The sequence below is a fragment of the Sebastes fasciatus genome, chromosome 1, assembly GCF_043250625.1.
Source record: "Sebastes fasciatus isolate fSebFas1 chromosome 1, fSebFas1.pri, whole genome shotgun sequence".
Lineage (NCBI taxonomy): Eukaryota > Metazoa > Chordata > Actinopteri > Perciformes > Sebastidae > Sebastes > Sebastes fasciatus.
The window spans coordinates 4,966,542-4,993,683 of record NC_133795.1 but is presented as its reverse complement, the minus strand read 5'-3'; the positions used below and the strand labels follow the sequence as shown (position 1 = coordinate 4,993,683).

General features: G+C 40.5%; 1 long non-coding RNA gene across 1 annotated transcript in view; it reads right to left on the bottom strand.

The window, feature by feature from the left end:
- Positions 1-3,850: 3,850 nt before the first annotated feature.
- The window catches only part of LOC141777044 (uncharacterized), a 38,213-nt gene continuing 14,921 nt past the window's right edge, over positions 3,851-27,142 (bottom strand). The window contains exons 2-3 of the long non-coding RNA XR_012595836.1: positions 4,411-4,464; positions 3,851-4,112 (exon numbers count right to left, since the gene is read on the bottom strand). This is a non-coding gene — a long non-coding RNA (uncharacterized LOC141777044). The remainder of the gene's footprint in view (positions 4,113-4,410; positions 4,465-27,142) is intronic.

Below are 27,142 nucleotides of genomic sequence, written 5' to 3'. Positions count from 1 at the left end.
GAATATGGTGATGGTAATATAAACAAATGTATTAAGACCAATGCTGAATACAAACACCGGCTGCGAGCTTCTGTTATTACATCTTAAATATGAAATCTCTCTCAGCCGCAAAAAAACACATTTATTTCTGAGTGTACATTAAAGTTTTTTTTTGGCTTGAGTTCACTTCACATTTGTCCTATCTCCCAGGTATGCAATAATGTTCCAAAATAGGCCAGTTCAATATTAATATTTGGAGACTCATAAATCTAGTGAGGAGCCTTTTTTTTTCACAGAGCTAAAAATGAAAATAGGGATATAGAGGAAATGTTCAGCCTGCTGGTATCGTTTGCTCCGTGAATCTCATGACGATGCAGAGGATACAAGAGTAACACGATGTGAACTTTTGTTTTAAATGAATGATTTACATAGTTGGCTCCGATGGTGACTGTGCTCACCGCTAAGTTATCAAGTGAGACACAAAGGTGAATTAGTTTGGTCGCTAGCGGGACAATTTCACGCAGTTTAATCAAGACAAGTATTTGTATCATTGACTCTTTCCTTCAAGATGCCTGGGAAATATCTCTCTTCTTTTTTAACCCAGAAGATGAGAGGTGAAAAAAGTGGATGGTGCAACACAGCTAAGCTTCTCCTGTTTTTGGATTCTCCGGCTCTCCATTTCCTCGTACCGCATTGCACAAGGGAGACGTTTGTCTTCGGGGGTTTGCTGCCGGAAATCTCCTTAGGTTTAGGCAACAAACATTCTTGGTTAGTTTTTAGGAAAAGATTGTGGTTTGGTTTAGAATAAACCATTTCTGGGCTGACAGCAAACTCATCCCGTGTGCTGCAACATTTCAACTGCATGGTACGGTACGGTACGGCAACTCCACTCACTTGGAACCGTTCTTTTTTGGTGTTTCCATTAGAAAAAATCGCGAATAGTAATTACTACTTCTGGTACCACCTCAGTCGAGGTTCCAAGCAAGCTGAGCGGATACTAAAAGGTGGAGTTAAAACACTGCAGACCACTGATTGGTCAGAGAGAATCGTCACTTGGGCGACACGAGTCATCCAGCACAAACCTGCCATTTTTTATATAGCCAAGCTACCGTCAATAGCGACCCGATTTTTCCTATTCATTCGACACAGATTTTTAAAAATGGCAAACGGGAAAACACTGAAAAGTGAAGTAAGCGCGATTGGAGAAAATATGATTAAAAAAAGTTATTTTTATAAAACGGTCGCTTTATCGTGACAGTAGTACATGAAACAGGTAACCTGAAAACAATCATGTGCCTCTGTGTCCTCCGGTGCTCCTAACGGCATCTGCAAGATTTCACATTTTCACTCGCAAACTCCGACCAAATGGTCACACTAGGCAGCGCTGATCAATATTCTGTTACATTAACGCCTATTTCTCTCCTCAAATGTTTTCAGAATTATCTTGTAGTGCACGGTTCAGCTGTAAAATGAGAACGTTTGTGACGTGGCAAACATTGTGAAATGTGTTGAAGGAACGCCAAGTTCTGGTCACATGACTGGGGCACAGCCAATAGGAACGCTCTCTCTCTGAAATGACCTGTGATTGGTCAAAGTAGATTTTTTTAAAGCCTGAAAAGAGGAGGTGCGGAAGTCTAGTTATCTCTCAGAACACTTGAATTACAATATGCTGAAAGGTTATTATGGAATTTTTGCCCAATGATGCCAAAAATATACTGACTACTGAAGCTTTAGGTGGTCACATGTATGTAAATAATGTGAGGTGAAGATAATTTTTGCCAACACTTAGGGAGGAGGTTGGGATAGATGATTGGGTGGACAAATCGTATGACTTAGCATATACTGCTGTTTGTCCAACCAAACATTGGTGTCTTTGAACCATGACAGTTGCTTCCTACGTAGATTTAGTTGCCTAAACACAGCCAAACCGTAACCATAAAGTCAGCAGATCAGAATACGCTCATGAATTTGTTATTCTTTTTTTTTTTTTCTCAGAACAGTAATTTGTTGCTCTGGCAAACACCGATATGGCACCAGGTCAGAAAACACTCATATAGGTTGTTTTGAAAGACAAAACATGTTTTGGTGGGTATGGAGGATGATTGCAGAAAAGTCCTTATATATTAATATTAGCATATTTATTCCTTGCATAATTAATAATTAAATGTACAGAAGAAAGCAGAGGGATTAGCCTACATTGTCCATCGATAAACAAGCATGAGACCAGTCACTTCTTCTCAGAATAATTAAAGCCATTCATCCGAATATCAGTTCTCCCTCCAGGGAGTTTCTCAGAACCATTTCAGTGATTACTTAAATCAGAAACATACATTAGGTGACAAATAAGCAAGAATAATGGACTGACATTGTGTCATTACTGTGTACGTGATCAAGGACGAAAACAAACAGCCTGATTGGACCAGTCAAACCAGTTACTCCAGCAGCACAGCATGCGAGAGGGGTTCACTGAGGGATAACTCAATATACACGGAAACAAGGCAATGGCCTGTGTAAGTAACATTAGGAGCTAATCGGAAACAAGCCCCTTCTAATTAGCCATTACCAAAATAACAGACTGAGGTCATAGTTATTGCTTTCCCTGATGGGGAACACTGCTCTGGGTTTGACTCGATTTGAACGGTTGCAGAAATAAAGTATTTTTAGACTCTTGACTTTTAAATACGGCTTGATCTGAACAGACGCCCTCATAATCAAGCGATTGTTGTCTCTGATGTTATTTATTGTCATGTGAGTAATTACAGATTAAAGAGTGAATAGATGTTAATTAATGTATTTTGATTTATTGTTCTTCTCTCCATCTCTGGCTCATAGATGTGGTTTGATTTGAGACATCAGTTGTGAGGCAATTAATATGTTTAGGAATAGAAAAAAACTAACTAATTTTCTCAATCAGCTTTGTGGTCCTACATGAACAAACAATCTTCTGCCAAAGTTCGGCTCAGTGGGGATGAATTGTGCATCACTTGCAATGGCTATCTGCCCCGCCTGAAGGTCCAATTCACAAAAGATATTGCACTAATTATATATATATATTACAGCGCAAACACGTCCAGGAATGACATATTTTGGTAGGCCAACCAGGAAGTTAGTGTCTTCCTGGTTCCCTCAACAAAAAGGTTTTTCCATTGGCTTTTGGATTATTGCAGAAAATAAGCTTTGCGGCAAACAAACGTTTATGATACTTACATGTTTTGTTGAGCAAGATAATCTTCACAAAGGAACACCACTTTGACGCCAATAATTTCAATGTAACTGCGTGAATTGGACTGTTTTTGCAATGAGACTCATTGGCATAGAAAGGGACCAATTTTGCACCAAATCTCTGCATATTACCTAATTTAAATACATGCGATGTGCAATAGTACAGGATAGCCAATACGCTATTTGTTTTGCAGTGCTGTTAGGGGTGCATTTAACCCTTTGTGGGTGCTTTGAGCATTAGACCGTTTCTTTTTGTCTTATTTGCGCAGGTTTCGCGGCCTGCAAAAGCTGCACAATCCTTTTGTCAATTCGCCCTTAAGTTCTTGTCCGTGTATCTCTCCTAAGAATGATTTTTTTCCCCCTGAACTTTTAACTTTTACTGTTGCTTATTTAGTCATGAATATCTGCATGATAGAGACATGCTTGAAATCTGAAACCAAGTCTGAAGGCGCTTTAAACTTTGTCTGTTTAGTCATGCTGGCTTTCACCACTGATGTTAACTACACAGTTATTCTTTGGTTTATTCTTGAGAAAGCACTGTTGCTGCTGTCGAAAATAATATAGACCAACCTACGCAAAAGAGGATTTCTTTAGGAGAGATCTACCAGATTGATTGACTTATTTATTATTATTTAATAAATAATTTTTTTTAAAATTTTGCAAAGAAAAGACTTCGAATCCCATGAGCGCAGGGCTGATTGTACTCCTCTCAAAGTCCTACTTCAGATGCCTGAGAGGCAAATACCTCGACTCCACTCAGTCCAAAGGAGTCTTCGCTTGCCAATGCTGCTGCTGCTCTACCTGGCCAGATCAGATGGGAATGGAGATAGCGTCTCTGCTTATATTCTTTGGAGCGGTGTGAAAACAAACACACCTCCACTCCACAGCTGAAGACTACCTTTGTGTAAACGCTGTCCAAAAAAAAATAAAAAATCCCACTCTTTTATTTGTCTATTGTAGATGCTGGTTGTTGTGCTGTGGATCACGGTGTAAGATAAACCTCACAAAGGGAACAGTGTGTGGGCTGGGCCCAAAATAACATGCAGTATAGCTTTGGTTCAAAAACACTGTGTGCAAAAAATATGTTAATTCTCAGAACAAAACACAAGTATCCTATTTAGCATTCTGGTTTCTGACCTACTTGTTACACACAAATGAGCAAAGCTTGAATAACTTCTGTATTTTGTAGAAGAATATGAAATTACTAACCTTGAGGCTGTCCTGGTTTGTGTCTCTGAACACATTGTGCGTCTCTTTTGGCTGCTGTAATGACATAATGTAGAGTAAATGTGTGGCGTGGAGTAAATATTGATAAGCTAAGTGCTTCACAAACAGTGAAATGACAAATGAAAGCTAGAAAAAATAAAAGAATTCCACACATGAATGGGAAAGCAGAGTTGTGGAAATTAAACTGGGACAGATTGAATGTAAGAAAATGAGGATAACATGGGTCAAGCAAATAGCACAGTAAAACGAAAATAAGACAGAATACGCCCCCCCCTTTTTGACAGCTAGAAACCCTTCAACAAGACGATCAATAGACAAGTTAATGCGTGGTCACTTCAGTTTTGAGATGAAGCCTGGAGCTGATCTGTGCCAAAGTTTACTAGCGGTCAGAACAGTCCGAAAATCAAATCAACAGTGTTTGTTCAATTGTGTTCAAATTGCAATAGTGTTTTTTGCTACTGCTCTAAACATCCAATAGTTTCCATTAATTTCTGCATTGCATGAAAATCTATGGTAATGCAATATAAGAGCAAATTGATTTAAAAGTCTGCTTTGCATTACATCAAAGCTATAATGTAAAATGAATGTAATCTTGATGTTCCCTGTGATGGATTTCACAACTCAAGCAAGTATAAAGAATCAGCATAGTTATTTTTATCCTGGAAACCAATGGTTGCCTGGAATGGGAGGAAAAATACATCTGGAAATCTAAAATTGTATCACATGTCATGCATTAAAAATGTATGGTATGGCCCATCAAATCTTAGAAGGTTAAAGAGGACGACACCCATTACATATCTGTGTTTGAACCAACAAGTCCTCCAAATTGAACAACAAATTATGTAGTTTGTCTATACCCTCTGGAACAACGAACAAGTGTTGCCTGATCTGACCGGTTTTAGGATATGACAACGCTATGCTTAAGGTTTGGTCAGGTTTAGGTCCAAAAATGACTTTGTTAGGTTTAGGGAAGATGGGTTAAGATAAGTACTTTGCTAAGATTAGGGAAACCTCATAGACTGTATAAGAAATGGACGTAGTCACTATGACGTCACCCATTGGTTTGTGGACTATGGTTTTGAGGCCTCGAGTTCGGGATTTTGGCCGTCGCCGCCTTGTTCCTTTGGAACCAGAAGTGACACAAGACGGTGGAGCTAAGTACAACCCAACTTGACCCAACCCATTTTTAGGCGACCAAAATGTTACAATTAACCTTCACTGCAGAAGTTGAAAACATACTGTGAAAGGGTTAAAGTTGTAAGACGAAAACAACTCCCAGACCAGACAACGCCGTGGTAGCGACCTGTCAATCAGAATGTAGCCACGCCCTAAAGCATCCCCTGCTTTATGGTCTATTTGACCCTAATTGGGACCATAATTTACTAAATGAACATCATGCTGTATTGAAGAAGACTTGAAACTAGCGATTGAGACCATAAACTCATGTTTACAATGTTTACTGAGGTAATAAATCAAGTGAAAAGTAGGCTCATTTTCTCATAGACTTCTATACAATCAAAATTTCTTTTTTGCAACCAGAGGAGTCGCCCCCTGCTGGCTGTTAGAAAGAATGCAAGTTTAAGGCACTTCAGCATTGACTTCACTCTTCAGACCTGGACGTTGCCCACTGGTTAAAATTACTACTTTGTTTATTAGATTAGGGGACCTTTGTCGTCATGGTTACAATAATAAACACATGGTTAAGGTTCAGGGACAATCGTGGTCAAGGTTTTTAAAAAAATTACTAGTTTGAAGGTTGGTTTGTTGCTGTCATAATTACTACAGCCACAAGAGGGCGCTGGCACTTGAACATAAACGGATGACTTACCACATATAAAGTTTAATTTAAAGAGGAACTTAACACCCTATGAAAATTGTGTTTTTGCTGACCTCCATTGGTTTAACTTTTCACTTAAGGTTAAGTAAAATAAAGTGAGGTGTACTCCAAGACTCCGACATCATTTTTGGGTGTGGGAGAGGGCAGAAAAACACAACTTTTCAGCCGGTTGTGTTAAGTTCCTCTTTAACAAGACGCAGACATAGCCTTTAAACATTACAATACATCTTTATGCTCACAGTTAAAGGGTCGGTTCACCCAAAAAAAAACAACAACAACCTCTCGTCACTTCTTACAGATAGTTTTGGTTTGATTTGCTCAGCCTTTGAAATATACAACTGATAGATTTCTGCACAATGCAGGTGAGTGGAATTATTGTATTGTTTGTAATGTATTTCAAAAACTCAACCGTGTTTCTCCTGAATCAATGTCGTGGTTACTGCATAATCCTCAAACCTTGAAATTACAGTGACACTGTTTAGAAAAGAGATGTGGTTGTTGAATATTTTGAACATGTATTATTTCAATGTTGTGAGCACCACAGACTAAATTCAGTTCACCAGCATTGTATTGTGGAGGCAGAAAAAACCTTGACAAATAAACCCCTGCATGGATAGACACCACTAGAGGTTTTTCTAATTTGTGTGAATTGACCCTTTAAGAGGAAACACAAAAAACATCACGAGCCTTGCTGCTAGTAAAAGTTTGTGTTCGATGGGAAAGAATAACCCAATCTATCAGAATCAGGTTGAATGCTCAGCTCAAGCAGCACTAACACTGCTCACAGAATCACAAGTCCATCGGGACATCATTAGTTTCTTTGAGAATGGCAGCTCGAGTACTGGGATGCTTTTTTTTTCTTTCTTTTTTTTTTAAACGATGTGTGCAGCGCTGAATCAATAATACACTATTCATCACACTTTATTATATGACACCTTTTGACACGCTTGAGTGGTTTTGTTTTCCATGTGAAAAAGATGAGCATGTAATGAGCTTGATAATGATCGTTCAGGAAGCAATCTACTCTAAAGGAGTCTCAGAACTTTTCCTTTTTTTTTTTTTGCATTTTGTGCGCTTGAAATTAAAGTTCCAAATGACTTCCTTTTGTTTTGATCTAAGTTCTGTTATCGACACATTCATATTCATGATCTTGTGATGTTATACCTGAGAGGTGTTTTTTTTTTTTATCTATGCTGTAAGATGATATGCAAATCTTTGATGCGGAGTATCTCACAGATTGTTTAGAATTTGCCGTTTCATTCGAAGCCATAAAGTACGCGCTGGTCTGTGTGAGCTGTCCATCTGGCTGCCCTGGTGCCCTCCAGGTTGAATGTTGACTCTGCAGCAAGTCCAAATCAGTGATCTTCAAGGAAGACTAAATAAACTGTTGTGCTGTAATCCTTTCATGCCATATATAATAAAGCTCTGAGGCTGCATACACAGTCCTCACACCAGATGGGGCTTAAATGGCTTGCATATCCTGCCACTTTTATCTGGACGTTCTCCAGCGTAACTCCAAGTTAGCCCATGATGTCATGCTTCTCAGTGTTGTGGCCAGACAAGCGCTTTTTCTTGTGCAATATCTTTGCTCATGAGAACACAGTGAAACCACAAGAAAGGAACGATTTTGACATAAAACAAGTTTTTACAAAGTAGAACAGCCTCCCATTCCTCCTTACAAATCTGCTTCAATTCATTGACTTTGTTCTTTGAGTATTGTAGCAGAGAACCACTTGCTGTGCTCAAAAATCATAACATCTGTGGCGAATTTAAAGTTTGTGGCCTATAATACGGAGCAAATTCCCACAATTCAGTCATCGTGATTGAGAAGCGTACTGGTTGATGGTGACATGTATAATGGGCCAATAGGACCTACATGAATACATGTAATTTGGTAAGACACGATTATACACTTAACACAAGATTAAAGCTGAAGATTAAAGGCACATTCCACTGATTTTACTCATCATAAGTCTACTCATCTTGGAAAGCACTACTCACCCTATTCAACAGCTGGATAATGTCGCTCTGGAGGTCTGAGTCTGAAAAGATAACCCTGATAACATCATAGTGATGTCATTAGGTTGATCTTAATTTGGAGACTACAAAAGCAGAACGTTACAAACTGGCAGTGTGGACTTGGGCATTTACCAAGAGCCAAATGAAAGACGTTATCCAGCTACATTATGGGAATTGTAGGATCCAGCACCCATGGATGTATAAAGAGAACTGGATACAGCGTTGGAGGCGGGCTCCGGTTCATTCCTATGAGAGTCGATCAGTGGTGCATGACGCCAAAATGGCTCGACTGCCAAGTGATAAAGTACCCGGATCTTCCGGCGATCTTCCACATCCATTGGGCCCATAGAGCAGGCGCAGTATCCTCGGTCTGGGGCTCATTCACATGAACGAGGAAGGAAAATAACTCTGGATTCGGCTGTTAGGGCATTTTACAACTTTTAGGATCTAATGATTTAAATAAGGGCTATTAGAGTGTTCGTCCCGATTTACCTCAAAAAAATGTATCTGCCAAGTCTTTTTGGGCCCAATGGTATCACGTGACAGATATGGAAGTTATAATTCCACCGTTTAACCAATACGAAACTTCACTTCAAAGCTTGGCGCTCTTCCTGGGGGCTCGGTTTGACCCATGTTATAGACTATATGTCGGGTTAACCTCTGCTGCTTCAAATCTGACCATTCTTTTTCAGCTTGTGGCGTTGACAATGTCTGTCAGTCAGTCCACCACTTTGGTCCAGACTGAAATATCCAACACGTTCTCACTCCAAACTTGTCAAATACGGCAGCTTGGTCAGTGGCCCTATGCGTCACAGTATGACGCTCTATACGCCTCTAGCATCAGTTCTGCACCTGTCAATTTTCCTTGTGTCAATTTCCGCCTGTTACATGAATACATTTTCTTTTCACAATAAACTTCCGTTTTCACAGGAAACAAGTTGGTTAGGTTAAGGCAACAAAACTACTTGGTTAGGTTCAGGAAAAGATTGTGGTTCGGTTAAAATAAGGTTACATGTGTGACGTAGGTAACATATAGTAGTTACGTAAGCAACGTAGTAACATTACGTAGAGTTACGTAACTCAAAATAAGTCAACGTTGACTTTTTGGTTTCACACGGCCACGAACTCCGGTCTCCTGAGTGAAAGTCCTGTGTTTGTTGGACCCATCCATCTCCCCGACAGCCATCTTTATACTACGTAACCTGACTTCCTCCTTCACTCCCACTATAACTACATGGCCACATAGAGTGTCATAGTTTGACGCATAGGGCCACTGACCAAGCTGCTGTATTTGATGACTTGGGAGTGAGAACAGGCTGAAATATCTCAACATCTATTGGATGCATTGCCATGACATTTTGTACAGACATTCATGGTCCCCGTAGGATACATAGGATTTGGTGACTTTACCTCTAGTGCCACCATGAGCTTCACATTTGTGGTTTTGAGTGCAATGTCTCATTTGCTATTGGATTGCCATTAGATTTGGTTCAGAAATGTTGCCCTCAAGATTAAATGTAATGACTTTTATTATCCCTTAATGTTTCATCTAGCCCCATCTAATTAATACTTTGGTTTATGACCAAATACTTGCGAAATTAGTGACATTCAGACAATCAGCCACAGCTTAACTTTGTGTTTAGTGCTAATTAGCACGTGTCAGCATGCTATCACACAAAGACGCTAAAAATGATACCTGCTATCAGCATTTTCATTATAAGCATGCTGTTGTGTTGCATGCTGATGTTAGCACACAGAAGCTGTGCCAAAGTACAGTCTCACAGAGCCTGAATGTGGACTCAAAAGCTGGGAGAGTAAAGGGCTGCTATTCACTGTGAATGGGCTGCCCGCTGAGCTACAGAGATTTATAAGAGGCCCAGCATCACTAAAACCGTTTCACAATGCGTACCGCATAAAAAAAAAGACAGCAAAAAAAACCCCACTATGCACTCGGGAAACAAGCTGCACAGTGAGAAAACGTTCTCGTGTGTAGTATGGTGGCTACGTCAGAACACAACCGTCCAGTCGGAGCAGAGTGTTTAAGTTACATGCTCAAGGCAACACATCCACAGAGCCTTGTTAGTCTTGTTGAAACTGTTTTTCACAAGAAAACTTTTTGGAAGAGCAACACTAAATTTCTGGAATACCCCTTTAAGCACATACCGTTGCTGTCAGTAATTACACAAGAAACAAGGTGATCACCAAACCAAGTCCACCTAATAAATAAATAAATACGTTGCACAAATAAGCCAATATGTTGTAAAAGTTTCATATTTGTGGGACACGCATGCTAGTTGTTGAGAACATCTCCCACCTCATGAGGTTAAAAAGTGAAAAACCTCAGGTTACAAAGAAGTTGATCTGTCAAAAAATCAAGCACACACTCACAAAATGAGAGATCCTCTCCAAAGCAAATCTAATATTACCCATCACATACTGCGGGTAGGATTATTCCACCACAATTTCTCCACTGTTGATGTTATTCAAATAAACATTCTTGCCTCTTTGATACTAAAAAAATCATCATCAAATGGTTTAAGTAAACCATTTTGCTTGAGTGTGTAATGGATTAGCTGACCAAAAATATAGAGAAGACACATCTGTATGTGATAGAGTCACATTTTGTAAGCAAACAAAGTAAGATATCGTATGATGTTTGAGTTATCGATGCCAGAACCAAAAGATGATCATTTTTCCAGTGATTTCAGAACTTGTGGCTTTCACTGATTCACCGCGGGGAAAGTTCAGCTCGGCTCGGGTCACTCACATGAAGATAGCCTTCACAAGCTCTGTTAAAGGGTCTTATTATATGATATTAGTTCACGTAAAGGCCTTTACACACTGGGGGCATTTTTTTCATCAATATATCTTTTCAAACTGTTGTTTTTGTCATGAGTACTTCATAACACGATGATTACGTGGAAAAAAATCGACGTAAGTTTTTTCAGAAGCGCAACGGACATATTCAACAAGTACACAATAGTGTACAACAACACAGAGGCTCCGTAGTCCGAACAGTGTCCAACCTCCGGGTCTGAGAAGTTAAGCCAATGCGGAAGTGCCGTAAACTTGCATTCTCTCTAACAGCCAGCAGGGGGCGACTCCTCTGGTTGCTAAAAGAAGTCTGATTGTATAGAAGTCTATGAGAAAATGAGCCTACTTCTCACTTGATTTATTACCTCAGTAAACATTGTAAACATGAGTTTATGGTCTCAATCGCTAGTTTCAAGTCTTCTTCAATACAGCATGATGTTCATTTAGTAAATTATGGTCCAATTTAGAGTCAAATAGACCATAAAGCAGGAGATGCTTTAGGTAATGGCTACCTTGTGATTGACAGGTCGCTACCACGGCGTTCACCGGTCTGGGAGTTGTCCATGTTTTTTCGTCTTACAACTTTAACCCTTTCACAGTGTGTTTTCAGTTCATGAAAGTTAATTATAACCATTTTGGTTACATAAAAATGTCAGCGTTTGGTTGTACTTAGCTCCACCTTCTTGTGTCACTTCTGGTTGCAAAAAAAACAAGATGGTGACGGCCAAAATGCCGAACTTGATGCTTCAAAACTGCAGTCCACAAACCAATGGGTGAAATCACGGTGACTATGTACACTTCTTATATACAGGCTATAAGTCCGAAGCAAGACAGAAAACTTTATTGCTCCTTTCTACCTTGACAAAGGCAGCGCAGACCAGATCCACTCCTTCTGTTTTTACCTTACACAACAAAAGCTCTAGACTAAAAGGAAACTAAAACAGTTTAAAGTAGATTAGGCTATTCGACAATTTACCTCAGACAGACTGCCAGATGCTGCTCTGGGTCGATAGCATACCGGTTTTGGCCTCTGCCCAAAACTATTCAAACCTTTTGTTTAAAAAGCGCTGCAACTTTCGCAAATTTGCATCGCTGCCGGTATGAAAAGTTTTGTTGCAAAATATTTGCAAGTAAGTATTTTGCATTTTCGTGTTGTTTATTGGTCATGCCCCCTGTGTGAAAAGGCCTTACAACTGTCTTGAAGACACACTTCTCTCTGCAGGAGGTGTAGCAGGTCTAATATACCTGCTGGATGCAAATCAGTGTTTTCTCACAACAGAGAAGGTTTACTTTGTGGAATCCTAATTAGGTCGTTAAGAATATTTACACGTATCCAGGGACGCATGAGATTTTATTAATAGTAAATTAGTGTATATTGAACATGCCTGGAGAAAATAGATGCAAATTAAAGAAAAAAAAGGTCAGACGTTATTAGACCGTAACACAAGAAAACTCTCCCTCAAATCAATTCCTTTCAATAATCCCAATCAATTTAAATATCAACACCAATTTCACAGATGTTAACGAAACCGTACAAAACCATCAGTCACGCATCAATTCTCGAAGCGAGGAGTGAAGAGAAGAGGAAAAAGCGTACTGTTCTTCAACATACTGTAGATGCTGCCCTGCAATTAGTGTTTGAGATTTGGCAGCTGCATGGTTCAATGTCCCCCCCACCAACACACACACACACAAACACACACACACAGTCCCTTCTTTAATCTGCTTGTGCACGCTGAAACCACTTCAGCACTGAACCGCAGAGGAAAGACGTGGAGTCCCCGCGGTCGGAGCCTCATCGTTAACCTTCTGGAACGGCACCAGCAACAACTGAGCGCCGCCTCAACTGTCCACCGTTGCTTAGCGATGGACAATCAGCTCCCACAAAACAGACGCACGAATCAATAGTAGCGGGTCCCACATTTGAGATGGACCGGCTCTGCGTTCCCGCCAAGAGAAAACCAAGGGAGTTTTTTTTGTTTTGAATGAGCTGGTTAAAGATCTAATGAATCATGAATAACATTGAGTGCAAGAGTTGAAAAGGGCAAACATTTGTAACCATTTTAGAAGCTGCTGATGATGGAGCGCTACAGCGTGCGTGCACACGCTGCGTTAGATAAGGAGCTGTTAGGACTTTCCAAAGAAAGTGAGTGATTTGTTTCCAGAAATGACTTGTTTGTGTTTGTGTAGCTTCACCAGCAGTGTGTGGAGTGTCTCTCAGATGTACCCAGGGTTAACCAGACTGGTGAAAGCACCAAACCATCCGGCCCAAGAGTTTGTAAACTATCCCAACCACATGTGTGGAGCTGGGCATCTGCTGTAAGCCCCAGGGTGATAGCATAATTAAAAGGGCCCTGATGAATACATGACGTTGGTTCAAAATATGGTCCCCTAAATCCGCTAGAAAAATATACCGAACGGGATTAAGAACTGCGTTTTTTTTTTGCTTTGCGTGTCACATGTGTGAGCTCCTTGCTGAAGGAGCAGAGCAGTGTGGGATACGGGGGGGGGGGGACCTCTGCTGCATGACATATGTCTTCCATTACAGTTCATTTTCAAACATTTCTTCAGGACTTGTGGCTTCACAGTCTGCTTGAGAAGGAGGATTAGGCCCTCCTGAAATTGATTTATTTCTGCGCCCTAACTGTTTATTAAATATAATTGACCATCAAAGTTGTCACAGAGAGGGGGGGGGGGGGAAGGGAGCTGCTATACATGTACCGCAAAAAAACGGGGGGAGCTTTCTTTGAAAAGCTATTTATCTAAAGAATGTCTTCGTTAGAGGCTGGACCGGGAGGCAGAATATAGGTCATATTTCAACCACTAATACTACCACACTTGGTGGCTGCAGGATTAATTAGAGCCAAAGTCATAATAAATGTGATAAGTTGGCTGCAGTGAAGTAGGAGGCTTATTCAGCACTAGAAAAATGGGCTCCCTTAAATAACTCTCCCTAAATATTCATTTTAGTGTATCACATTATGGTAAAAACCAATTCATCTTCAAGTTGATGAGAATTTTACCAGAATCCCACTCTCATGGACATTTCGTTTGGATATGAGGTCGCAAAATATCAGTTAGTAACACTTTCTATGACGCCTATGTCTATAATGCATTATAAACATATAAGTAAGGGATAATGTACAGCGAGCTGGTCATTGTTGTGAAATAAATCCCGACAGGGGCAATGCAGTACGGTAGGTAGTAGGGTTATTTCACAAAAATTACCCTTTAGCTGTACATTATTATTACATATATTATTACACGGCTACTTAATGAAGAAATCATTAATTTGACACAAAAACGGTCCGCCGGAGTCCGACATCAGAACTGCGCCCATAGCAACGGTCTGCTATAAAGAAATAAGACTGCCGTGATTGACCAATCAGAATCAAGTATTCGTCAAAGCAGTGTAATAATGTGTTTGAATCTGCTTATAGCACTGTTATAATTATATTTATAAGCACTTATAAATACTCTTAATGCTTTATTACAATAACCATAACACATTATAAAGTACTTTATAATGACTTATAAGGTCAAGTATCATTATACTTTATAATTGCTGGTCACTCACTGACTATTTGTTGTTGTTGCAAGGATCATATTATATTTTTACCATAGATGTAATACATTATAATCTTTTTAGAATGCATAATGATCACTGTTATAATTCATTATAATGTGATTATAATTTACTCTAAGTGGTCATTGTTTGCTTTAAGTAAAGTAAACATTTTTTATTGCATGTGTTGTTCTTGCATAGATTTAATGATTTTTTTTTACAATCACCTCTTAGAGTAACTTATAATCACGTTATGATGCATTATAAAGAGATAATAATGTATTTACAAAGATGACAATTATAATACACTATGATCCTTGCAAAACCTTTGAATGCTTTATAATGTGTTGTGATTATTGTTATAAATTGAATATTTATGAGTGCTTATAACTATAACTACACTGTGCTATGAGCAGCATTATAAGTATGTTTATAACGCACTATAGACATGGCCGTGAGTGTTACCCCTCAGTCTGTGAATGTGACTGGGTGGGGGGGGAGCGTTTTACGGACGGATCGTGACTGACTGACTGACTGACATCAACCGTATCAGCACTCTGAGCGTGTCCCAGCCACGGTGGTCTGATGGCCATTATCTGGGTCTTAAACAGACGTATGTCTGGTGTCTTTTAAATGCCATGCAGATGCCAGACACACTACAAAAGGCCGTATATAAGCTGACAGTTTAAAGACAATCCCTCATTCATGTCTCAAAGGCAAAACGATGAAAGCCATAAAACAATTAATGCGTATTATGTTCCTATCATATCACAGATTGCTATCTGGTTTTCCCTCCCAATGTGTGAGCAAAAAACAAAACACTTAATCACTATTATTAACTAAACACGGCTTTTTGGCAGAGTATCAATGGAAATGGAGGACGAGCAGAGTGCAAGACCGGATGAAAACATGTAATTTAACAATAATGCTGATGTCAAAAAGCAAGTGTGTTTTCAGCATTTAAACAAAAAAAAACATCGACTTTCTGTCACATATTTTGTTGAGCAACAAATGAATGCTGATTGATTCCCACTTATAGAAGCAAACATATATTTTGGTGTGTTAGTTTGAAGAGTTTGGAAGATTTTCAGAAACATTTGCATAATGTAAAGCAGACTAACCAGACATTAGCCTGTTAACTATGCTCTTCACATCAGTGGTATCACTCTGAAAAATCAATTCCCAGCCTGTTTTCTGAAACCACGTCCCTCAAAACAGAAAGACAGAGCAAATAACAACACGTGTATTCTCTTCTACCCGCAGAGGATAGAAAGTAAACTTCTATTTTTATTACTAACTGTTAGAAAAGAAGCGTCTCTGCCGTCTCCTCGCTGTGTCCCTATCTATTAAGTGAAGCGTTCACTGCAGCTGAGAAATGAAGGTACAAAGCGAGACTATCTTTAAACGGCTGTGGTCCATTAGCAATACCTCCCCAACTCACAAGTAAGGTCGCTTAGATGTTGTGCTTTTTTTTCCACCCGTGCGTCTGATTGATGGAAGCTAATGTGCCTTTGGGCCACATTAAGAGAAATAAGAGACGAGCCCCCAGAAAAGCAGCGCTGTTTAACTAACACAGGTAGCGTTAGCTAGGAATAGCTGAAAGTGATGAATTGGGCATTAGGTTTTTGATGTTGTTTCGGTGCCCACTTAGCCGTGGCTCCTTTTTTTAAAGTATTGATTTCTGTAAGTAGAGGAACAGAGTCTCGGCAGAGGTATTGTGTATATCAGAGTGCCTTTTGTGCCATTGTGGCCGGTCAGACTGCAACTAAAGCAAGTTGAAAAATTGGCCCGTCCTGTATTTGATTGGTAATGTGGCTTGGATTGTTATACTGGCGTCCGTGACGAGCCATAAGCCGGTCTCTTTCTTTAACCTGGCCTTGTGAAAACCCATAAATTGAGTTAAGGTAAAGCCAGGCTGCTCTTTGAAACTTTCCCTTAATTTTTTTTCATTCTTCCTTCAACCTCCGAGACCCACAATAGTCCCGTTTTTGTCTTTTTTAAGGGGGTACAGGGGGTCTTTAGAGGGAGATAGCAGGTCGACAGTAGATGCCACATAGAAGTGGTGTTCATCATCTGAATGTGTATGATGGTCATTTCCATGCTCTGTTATGTCTCATAAGTTGTTGCAGCAATGTTTGAGTTGATACCATTTGTTACACAGATCTGGTGCTAAATTTAACAATTTTTTTCCAATCAAGGGTTGATTAAAAGGATCAATAATCCCTCCAAAATACCACATTAAGACACAAAGACCTGGAGGAACACCATAGAAAAAAGCCATGCCATGATTTGGTATCAAAAACTTCTGACATTTGAAGATGTGTACAAGAATTTAATTTTTCGGCGATTAGATGGCAAACACTTCTGTTCCGGAAACTGCTCAGGAACCCCCTTATTGTCAATCTACCTAGGAAAGCCATCCATCCTCTGAATGCTCTAGGTCTGTAGTTTGTGGCTGTAAAGTTCCATGACGCTGTGATTATCCTAGAGGTCACCACAGGTCATTTTATACAGTGAAGTCAAGTCTAAAAAAATGGTCTCAATACAATGAAATGGCTACTATGAGGACTAACATCATCACACATGAATACAATTGAGCTCTTTGGATCCACAAGAGTCTCAGCTATCCAGCAATACCCACTTTATGTAATTTCAAGACTGCTTAGGGAACCCCAGTATGCAGAAATATTCAAATACACCATTTTTAGAATAGGCGAAAATAACACATTTATACTGCATTCAAAAAACGGCAAACTGCAGCTCTAAAACTGAAACTGATACCGCCTCTGAAAGACAGTAAAGTCGGTCGGGATCACGGGTTTCAGAGGTTTAACTTTCCATCCCGTCTGACACTTGAGTTGAACCACGTTGAGCTTCTTTTGGCCTCGAAGGTAACAGGAGAATAGATCTACGCCTTTGAGTAACACGGTCGCCTCTTTGGTCTTAATTATCCGCATTAAGGACACATGACCGAGGGGATATCCTTTAGATCCTCTACCGGCTGTGCTGATGTGGTCAAAATGAGCTGTTACCCCTTTAAATAATTACCCGAGAAAGTCACATTTAACTTCTCACAATGATGAATACCATTAGGACTCTGAGATTTGGTGACAGCAGGGAAGAATCAGTGTGATAGATCCTTATCCATCATCATTATTTAGTTTGCCTTTTCTTTAGTCGACAGCCTCCGCTCCTGCCGTCGACGACACAGTAGCTAACAGAAACTGTAATGATCTGTGTCATTGATGAAAGCTCCCCACATAACTGAGCTGCAAGCGATTTCTCAGAACACTGACTCTCAATCATTTCCAACATCTGGAACAACTATGGAATACATAAACAAAGGGCTTGGGTGGGGAGGGTGGGGAGGAGGGTTGAGGTCGGGTGCCATCATCACAAGGAATTCAAAGGAGAGCGGGGTAGTTTGAGACAGAGTTAGTCGAGGGTTTACAAGACGGAATGTAAACAGTACTGACGGATGGGTCAGTAAAGCTCTCTGTTGTCCAGAGGAAGTCTGGTCAAGAGCTGCAGGACCCCCGCTAACAGACCAGAGTATGAGGAAATGGGATCTCTGCTCCGGGGAGAGCATTCCTCTGCTCGTGCTGCGCTCTTACAGTGTATCAAAGTCACATCTGAGGCTTCCCCTCTATGTTTTTCTTCCCCCGAACGTTCTGACCTATTGCCTCGCATGCTGCTGGGTTTGTAGATGATGTGCAAGTGATGTTCAAACAGAGAATTCCTCTTCACAAAGCCCGTTTCAAAGCTTACCTCACTTAGCCACGCTGAGGTTAACTGCCGGGGGACCTGAGTCAAATAACGCAGCGGAGAGACATTTGAGCCTGTTGCCAAGTGGGAAATGATGGATGGGAACACGCAATGACACAGAGATGATTAAAAATGTTACTGTGGTAGTATAAAATAGCTACGTGGCTTCAAAGAGAGGAACTAAATATAAAGCAAAATCAAACAAATGTACTGTACAGGTGCTGATCGCTTGGGGAAATTTTCTGCGAAGTGAAAAACAGAACAAAGAAAAATGCACATAAATCCGTGTTCACAATAAAAGGTGAATCAAACTGTGTATAAAGCAAGAGCTTTTTTTTATTTTTATCTTTTTATGTACATCCTTAAGCCAATATTCAAAAAGTTACACCCAGATTTATATCAATGCCAGCATCATGTCCCAAGGCAATGCTGATTGGTCCACCACTTTGGTCCAGAAGGAGATACATATTTATATTCTTGAACTCGGGGTACTATTTACATACCCAGGAGAAGAGCTTTCATGTCAAAAGCTAATTTCCCCTCCGGTTATAAATCAGTTCACAGGGTTGTGTAAAATCGAACCCTCAGGTTGACATATTAAACATCAAACTCGGGAGAAAAAAACGGCATGCTGCAGAGGAATCTATTGCAAGGTTGTTGTTTTTTTATGTGGCTGCTTCTTATTATCGTGTGTCCTTATCACAGCAGGCTTTTTTTTGAGAAACATCAACACCCGCTTGTTCCCAGGCCAGAAAATCAAATGGCTTATCTGTGTGCTGACTATCCACACACAGCGATGCAGGGATGCATGCGGGACAATTGAGGCACGTATGCTCCTGCAGCCCTGAAAGCTGCTTGTCAGGTAAGAGAGATCTGTGAAACAAGAAGCCATCAGTCAGGTCCTGACCTGTCTAATGAGACATTTCTGCTCCGGAGAAGTGTCACTGATATGAATGATGAATAATGTTCGGTGTCACTGCCCCTATTTGGTTGGCCTTGTCATAAAATGTAAAATGTGAGCTGGAGGAGATTCAGATTTACAATGGAACGGTTTGCTGTCGCCTTCACTGTGTGCAACACGAGATTGTCTTTTGATCGTTATGGACATTTATGATAAATCTGCAGTTGTAAATCATTGCACAAATGTGTTTCCCACTGATTACATGCCCTTTATCATGCAATAGCAATTTAACATGTGCATGTATAACCCTGGCATTTGTTCTATGTCCCTCACTGTGAGCAAAAATCCATTCAACTCGCATTTGCGGTTGCTTTTCCAACGCTTTCTGATTGTTAATTTTTTTTCAGTCAATATTTCAAAAAATTAACAACTCTCTCCAAAAATTAGAAACCAGAAAACCAAGTCCGTTATCTGTGAGACAAAACCTGGAGCTGCTCCGCTCACACAAAAAAACTGGGGGCACTGACAGAGAGTGTTTGTTTGAATTTTGACTTCAAAACCCGGCTTTACTTTCTTGCATTGATAACAGTTATGGAACAGGATGTGTTTACTTCCTTGTAAAATTACAGTGGCTACTTCTACCGCTCTTTCCACAAAGCTCTTACTTGTTTCATCAAGCATTAACTATCATCATCAATGTCTTTCAGAAAATAGACTGCAGTGTCCAAGGTCATGAATACAACAAACACACATTCTGCTTCATTTCCAATGCAAAGATCTACAGAAATTCTCGATGCATATGGATCAATCAAAACTCTCTTATACGACACTGAGAAAGCCCCACTTCATAGCCCCACTTCAAATCCTTTTATTTTTGTAATGCACATAATATTTATGCAACCGAAGAGTGCAACCGGCTGCTCTCTGAAAAGGATGAAACACCTCACAGCTCTAACTAATGCATATATTATGCGTGTACTATATATACACAGAGGCGAAGCAAATCTTCACTTCAGTCAGAAAGACAAATGATTTTGGATTTAACAGACAATTTGTTGTTCATGATCTACATAATCACAGCATGTTAGTAGCGATGCTCTTTCTTTCCCTGAAAACTTCACTTGTCATGGCAACAAGAGTCGACAGGCAGTTTTTGGTCATAAAGTATTGGACAAATTAAATTGTTGACGTAAAGCAGGATGTTATTTTACACAGTTCATAGTTATACCTAAGGAAAGTAATGCATTATAATTAGTGTATATAACCTATGTAATCAATTCATATGTACTCCACGTAATCGTGAGCCGGGACAGGTTACAAATAGTGTAAAGAGTAAGGCTTTCCCAAATACAATTTTTTGGGCTTCAAAGCTTCGGAGAGAAATATATTTAAAGGTATTGGAAGCTTTGTGGCGTAGTGCACAGCAGGCTGACGTATTCTTCTGTCTGTCTGTGGTACAGTACCACTGCTACACTACTGTATGCACATACACCTCCACACACTATATATATATTAAAGAAAAAGAAGCATTCACATACTGATTTGGAGGTTGATCACCATGGCAACAGTCAAAGCTTTAAAGCATTCGGGTCAGGTCTTTCACCTGGGAGATTTGTGTTTGTGTCCTGGTGAAACCAGAAGTCAACTTTGACTTATTTGTACCTAACTTCCGCACTTAAGTAAAGCCTTTTCCGTAGTTATTTTAACCCAAACGTTGACTTATTTGTTATGTAAATTCCACAGTTATGTAACGCCACTTCTGTAGTTTTTTTAACCCAAACCACGATCTTTTCCTAAACCTAACCAAATAGTTTCAGCCCTTTCTCATTCCCAGGGCGTCAAATACCGACGCTTTGTCACTCTGATGTCACTGATGCATAAGGCACCCTTTAGTGTCTGTATGAGACGCACCGGGCTTTCAAGTAACCCATCTGCGTCAATATTAAACGATCAGAGAAAGTGATGACGTAGTATTAAGAGCGAAAAAACACACATAGGGTGGTTGGTGGATGGGTCCAACAAACACAAGGCTTTAACCCAGGAGACCGCTGTTTGTGTCCCATGTGAAACCAACAATGTCCTGTTTGTCTTTGCGTTCACATTAAGTTTCAATTTCACTTTACAAACAAAGCCATTTTTAAGCCAAACCATGATGTGTTTTTCCTAAACCTAACTAAGTGGTTTTGTTGCCTAAACCTAAGTGTCATAGTTGACGCGCTGGGATACCCAGTGCATCAGAAAGTGATGCCAAGAGGTCCTGACAAAGCGTCAGCATGTGATGCACGAAAAAATAACAAAATAACTTTGTGTAAGTTATCATACAAACTGTTGCGTAAAAACGACACAATATAAATTAATTCTGAGGGGGTCATGAATGCCTGCACCAAATTTTATGGCAATCCACCAATGATTGATGAGACTAAAAACTGCAAATGTGAACCTCATGGTGGCACTACAGAAAAAAAGTCAGAGGATCACCAAAGTCACGAGGATTCATCTTCTGGGAACCATGAAAGTTTGTAAAACTTTGTGCCAATTCAGGATAAGTGAAACTTTGACCACTAGCTGTACAAAGTGTGATGACAATCCATGGACTATAGTTGTTGTAATATTTCAGTCTGGACCAAAGTGGTGGACTCAACATAGGGGACAGCTTCTCTGATGTTCAATCCTTTTTTCTTTTTTTTTTTTCTATTTCAGGCCTTCCCCACCTCATTCCCTCCCAAATCTATAACACGCACAGTATGTAGCTTACATCATAAATGCCAACCATCTCCTGTGTGAGAAGAGAGGAAGTGGTTAAGATGGGAAACAGATGTAGCTTGAGAGAGTTTAGTTGTTGAGGTGGTTGACAACAACACCACTGTTACTGGCATAGACTGATGTACGTTTATAGTGGTAATAAATGGGAAAATAAGTCAATATCTTCCACTATCAGAATGTGTTATCATATAACTGTTGTATGAATGTTTGTGAAACTTTGAGACTAATGTATAATGTATACTGTATGTCAGATATGCATGTTTGTAAAGCATTTTACCCATGAAGCGTAGATTCAGTCACATTTTAATGTCCTGGGAATGTCCCCCCCAAAAGCTTTGTCCCACTCAGTAATGCATTTTAATGGTATTCAACTAAAAAAGTGCAGTTATCTCTCTCATTGGGGCATCAAATGTACCAACACAATCCACAGTGGACCATCTACGTTAAATATAGACACATGGCTATTGTGATTGCCTTTGATCATTGCCTTGATTTGAGAAACGCTAGCTCATGATCGACACCCTGAAGCAGTAATCTTTAGCAGATGTCCTCTAATGCCTTGTCCAAGAGTGTTTCATTTAACGCTTTCACAGAACTAAAATAGAACATCTATCGCCACCAGGGCAAAGGGTGGATTTGAAGTTGTCATTTTATTCGTGAGAAAGGTTTTTAAGAAGTACTTCCCTTTGATTAGAAACCAATTCTTCTCTTCATTCTGGGAGGTGAAGTCATTTCTCTCGACATTAAATTCCATTTTCTTGCAAAGTTGATGGCTTGGAGCCAGAGAGGCATAGTGAGAGGAATTAATTACATAATTACGTCTATGTTGAAGTGGCTTTTTTTATTGACTTATGTGAAATTTATGTGAGATCACAGTTAGATCCTTTTTGTTTTTTACACTACAGCCTCTAATTTCAGGTTGTCTAATTAAACATGGATGGAAAAAATGCATTTAAAATATTAAAAATCAGCTTTGCAAATTATTTTTATGAATGGGCAACACAGCATGAATTATTTTATCTGTTCAGTGTGCAACAGCAGTGCACATTTAACAAAAAAAAAATCAGACCACTGACAAGCTTTTTGCTTGCTAAAGAAGACCATGACATGCGATTGAAAGCTCCAGAAAAAGCGGTACACTTTGGGTTGAGAATTTTTTTGGTCGACCTGCAGGTTTCAAAGGTCAGAAATGAGCTTTTACACTCAGATACGAGGTAGACATTAGCTAGAAAGCTAACGTTAGCCAAAGACTGTGGCTTAAAGAGGACCTATTATGCTTATTTTCAGGTGCATACTTGTATTTTGGTTTTCTACTAGAACATGTTTACGTGCTTTAATGTTCAAAAAACGCTTTAGTTTTCTCAAACCGGCTGTGTCGCAGAACCTCTATTCACCCTCCGTCTGAAACACTCTGTTAGAGCTCCTAGCCCCGCCCCCCTCCCGAAAAGCCCAGTCTGCTCTGATTGGTCAGCTGGCCCACTGTTGTGATTGGTTAACGGAACCAAACTCTACGGACTCCGCTTTAGCTCCGCTCTGATTCGCTTCGTTCGAGGGCGTGCCAAACTAGCCGCTAGGCAAAGTGTGTTACTTGGTGACATCACCAGGACTTGAATCAAGGCATTTCAGGCTGTTCAGGAGCAGTGTTTCTGTGGGGGAGAGTAACTCAATATGGTATGGACTTTGGGCTTTGTAACTTTGCAGACCTTTTACATGCACAAAAAACTATATAACACACTAAAGGAAAGGGAAAGAGCACAAAACCATAATAGGTCCCCTTTAAAAGGAAATTATTTCACTGGATATATGAAAATAAATACATTTTCTTTCTATGTAGACAAAGAACCAAAAGAATTCTCACAGACATATTGTCATGAAACAAACAATATATGAAATATAATCATCTTTGTTTTTGTTAAAGGTACAGTGTATTATTTACAGAGCAGATCTGTGTGCTGTTGCAGGATACGTGATATTTCACCTTAGTTGGACTTCAAATGTGACTTGCATTTTGCTGATTTGCGTTCCTGTCAATGAAAATCTTTTCCCTGTCCTCAAAGAGTTGCTTTGATCTGTCGCGGGTAAACCATTCTAAAAAATGGACCAACCACCATTTCAAACATGAAACGTCGGAGGCCAGATGCGGAGGGTTTTGACGCTGCCCAGGCAGGTTTACTGATGCAAGGTGATGTGATCCCCTTGAGCTTAACACCAGTATGAGTCTGCTTCCTGTGTCAGCTCCTCGGACCTTCGCAGCATCTGGTCCTGTTTAGCATCAACACTTGCAGCACTTCCATCAGCCGTATCAGACGGTCGGCTACCTCCAGGCTCGCCATCTTTATCAAATTTCCAATCAAGTCAAAGAAGAGAGCATTAAAGGTGTCATGAGGGAGAGTTCTTTTTTTGCTGTTTTGACTGCAGTCTTCCTCGGTCTGGCAAACTGCATTACAGACTGTACTTGTGTGCATTGTTTTAAGAGCTCTTGGCCATACTACACTAACTTCCCTTCTGTTGTGGTACAGTGCTCAAGTTGCCAAGGCAAACATTGGTTTGTGCTGTCAGCCATCAGACTGGCAAAACACTAATGCACACTGCTATTCGGTTATTTTGTGGTTTGTGTGTGGAAATGTCATTGTCTTGTGTTCTGTTGCGCTGCAGGTCAGTTACTCACTGGGAGTATAACAACGACTGAACTGACCTGAGAGACTGCAGAGAGGTATACTGACTGTGGCCCAAAAATGTCTCTTTGGGTTAGTCTGACCTGACACGTTTCACCGCAGGTCACAGCGCTGATGAGTCGGAGGCAGCAGGGGCAGAAAAAGAGCCCGAGAGATGGGTTTCCAAAATTCCTCTGCCCTTGACTGTGCGCACTCTGTCAGCGTTGATTCGTTCTGTCATGCTAACTCGTCTCATGACGTAAATCTCCAAAGGACGACTGCGTTGCTGTTCTTTCTCAGACGGCACCTGGCTCGTGTCCTCGCTGACTTTATGGCCGCCACTGGGAAGTATAGACGAAGGCTGCTGTGTTTAGTATTTCGTAATATGAAAAGCTGTGTTTAAGATGCTGGCCTTATGACATGTCTTTCCTACGTGAATGCAAAAAACAAGCCACATTCTTCATGAGCTGAACAGCCGCATTTAGCAGGAAACCCTTTGTAGGGTTTGAGAGGCTTAATCAAAGAAGATTTGCTGCTGTTACTTCACCGAGACTCGTACATATTAGGCATCCAGGTCAACATCGAGCTCCAGCCACCTCCCCTGAGCAGCTCGCATGTGAGCGGAGATTGGACAGAGCAAAAGACAGCTAAATTAGACCCTGCAGATAGCGGTGGAGGGACTTTCCTCTCAGAATCAGCGGGGGAAATGAGGAGTCAGAGAATCAGATGGAGTAGATTAGCGGTCCAGAAGCCAGTGCGGCCGGGGGAAAAAATGTGCCTCTGATGATAATGAGTCTAACAGGGCATCCACTACACCCTCACCGCCGCTCTGCTTCCCTCGTGATGTTGCAGCAAAGGTATTGACCAAGGCGGGCTTTAACCAAAACTATATCCTACAGTAGTCGTGTTGTCGCTGCCGCTGCGTGTATTTCCGTCCCAGAGGTACACTACAAACAGCGGAGCTCAAAGACGTCTTGTGCATCACTCAGAATCAAACGGCATGTGCCCGACACCATCCAGGCTTTGTTTACACATCAGAGAGTCTCCTATCAAGATGGAGGAGGGTGAAAGGAGGAAAAAAACACAATGTAAAGTGGAGCTTATCAGCAAACGGGCTGTGATTGTGACAGAGCTCGTTCTCGTCTGTCCTGGAAAGCTCTCAAAATAAACAACTACTGACCTAAAAGCATTCTCCCTGCCATCACCAGACATCACATGGCACGACCCAGCAGAAGTCCACAAACCACTAAATTACATACATAATATTCCCTCGGCCGGACTCTTGAATGTGAATGTGTTGTAAGTGAAAAATCAGCGAAATGTTGAGAGCCTTAGACAAGCCGGCACCAAATAATTGAACGTCACGACTCAATTAAAAGTCATGTCAGTGTAGGTTAGCAGCTGAGCAGCAAACTTTGAACGTACAGTAAAAGAAAAAGAACATCTGGATGGACCACTTTGTCTCGTTAACATGGATTCTCCGCACAGGTCCCGGCTTCGTGTTGTTATTTACAAGTCGAACAAACTATTGCACAAGCCAGCGTGAGAGCGCAAGCCCCATAATTGCATAAACTACTGGAAGAGGAAATGTAATCATATACAAAATACAAATTATGGCCCAATAAAGATTAGGTAACAGCATGAACGTATTAAAGTGCTGTGAAAACGGAAGGATTAGCGCAATTACGCTCATTACACAACATCCATCTCTCTGACCTGAGTCTGGGCTAAAAAACACTGAGAACAGGAAGGCGGAATCCATAAAAGTGGAGGAGGGAAAAGGGGAGGATTGTGAGGAATGCTGGAATCTCTTAATGCACACATCCAGGTCGGAGGCAGAAAATAGCAACATGTCTGAACAGCAATGTTGGAGGAATCCTTGAGTGGAGCTAAAGACACAGTCGCCAAAGAACTCCCTGTTGCTGCAGGGCTGCTATAAAACGATATAAGTGACACCGACGAACACAATGGAGAAATGTCAAGTGAGAAGACAATGTTTTTCAAAAGGGGAACATTACTCAATGAACAACCTTTCAGATGATGAGGAGGCTCGGAAAATTTAAAAAAAAAAAAATACCCTGGCGTCGATCCAGCTATTTGTTGTTTCTTCAAATTAAAATCAGTTCTGCACAGTTACACAACAGGGAAACCTTCCCAATCAGCGATGATAATGACAAAACATTATCCTTTATTTACTTTTGGAACTTTGAATGCTAATTGCAACACTGGTTACGTGACCATCCATGCGAGTCGAAGCTTCTGAACACCTTGAATTTAAAGGGGACCTATTGTGCTTATTCCTTGGTGCGTTATATATAGTTGTTTGTGCGTGTAGAAGGTCGGCAAAGTTACAAAGCCGGACGGAGTTACTCTTCCCCACAGAAACACTCCTCCTG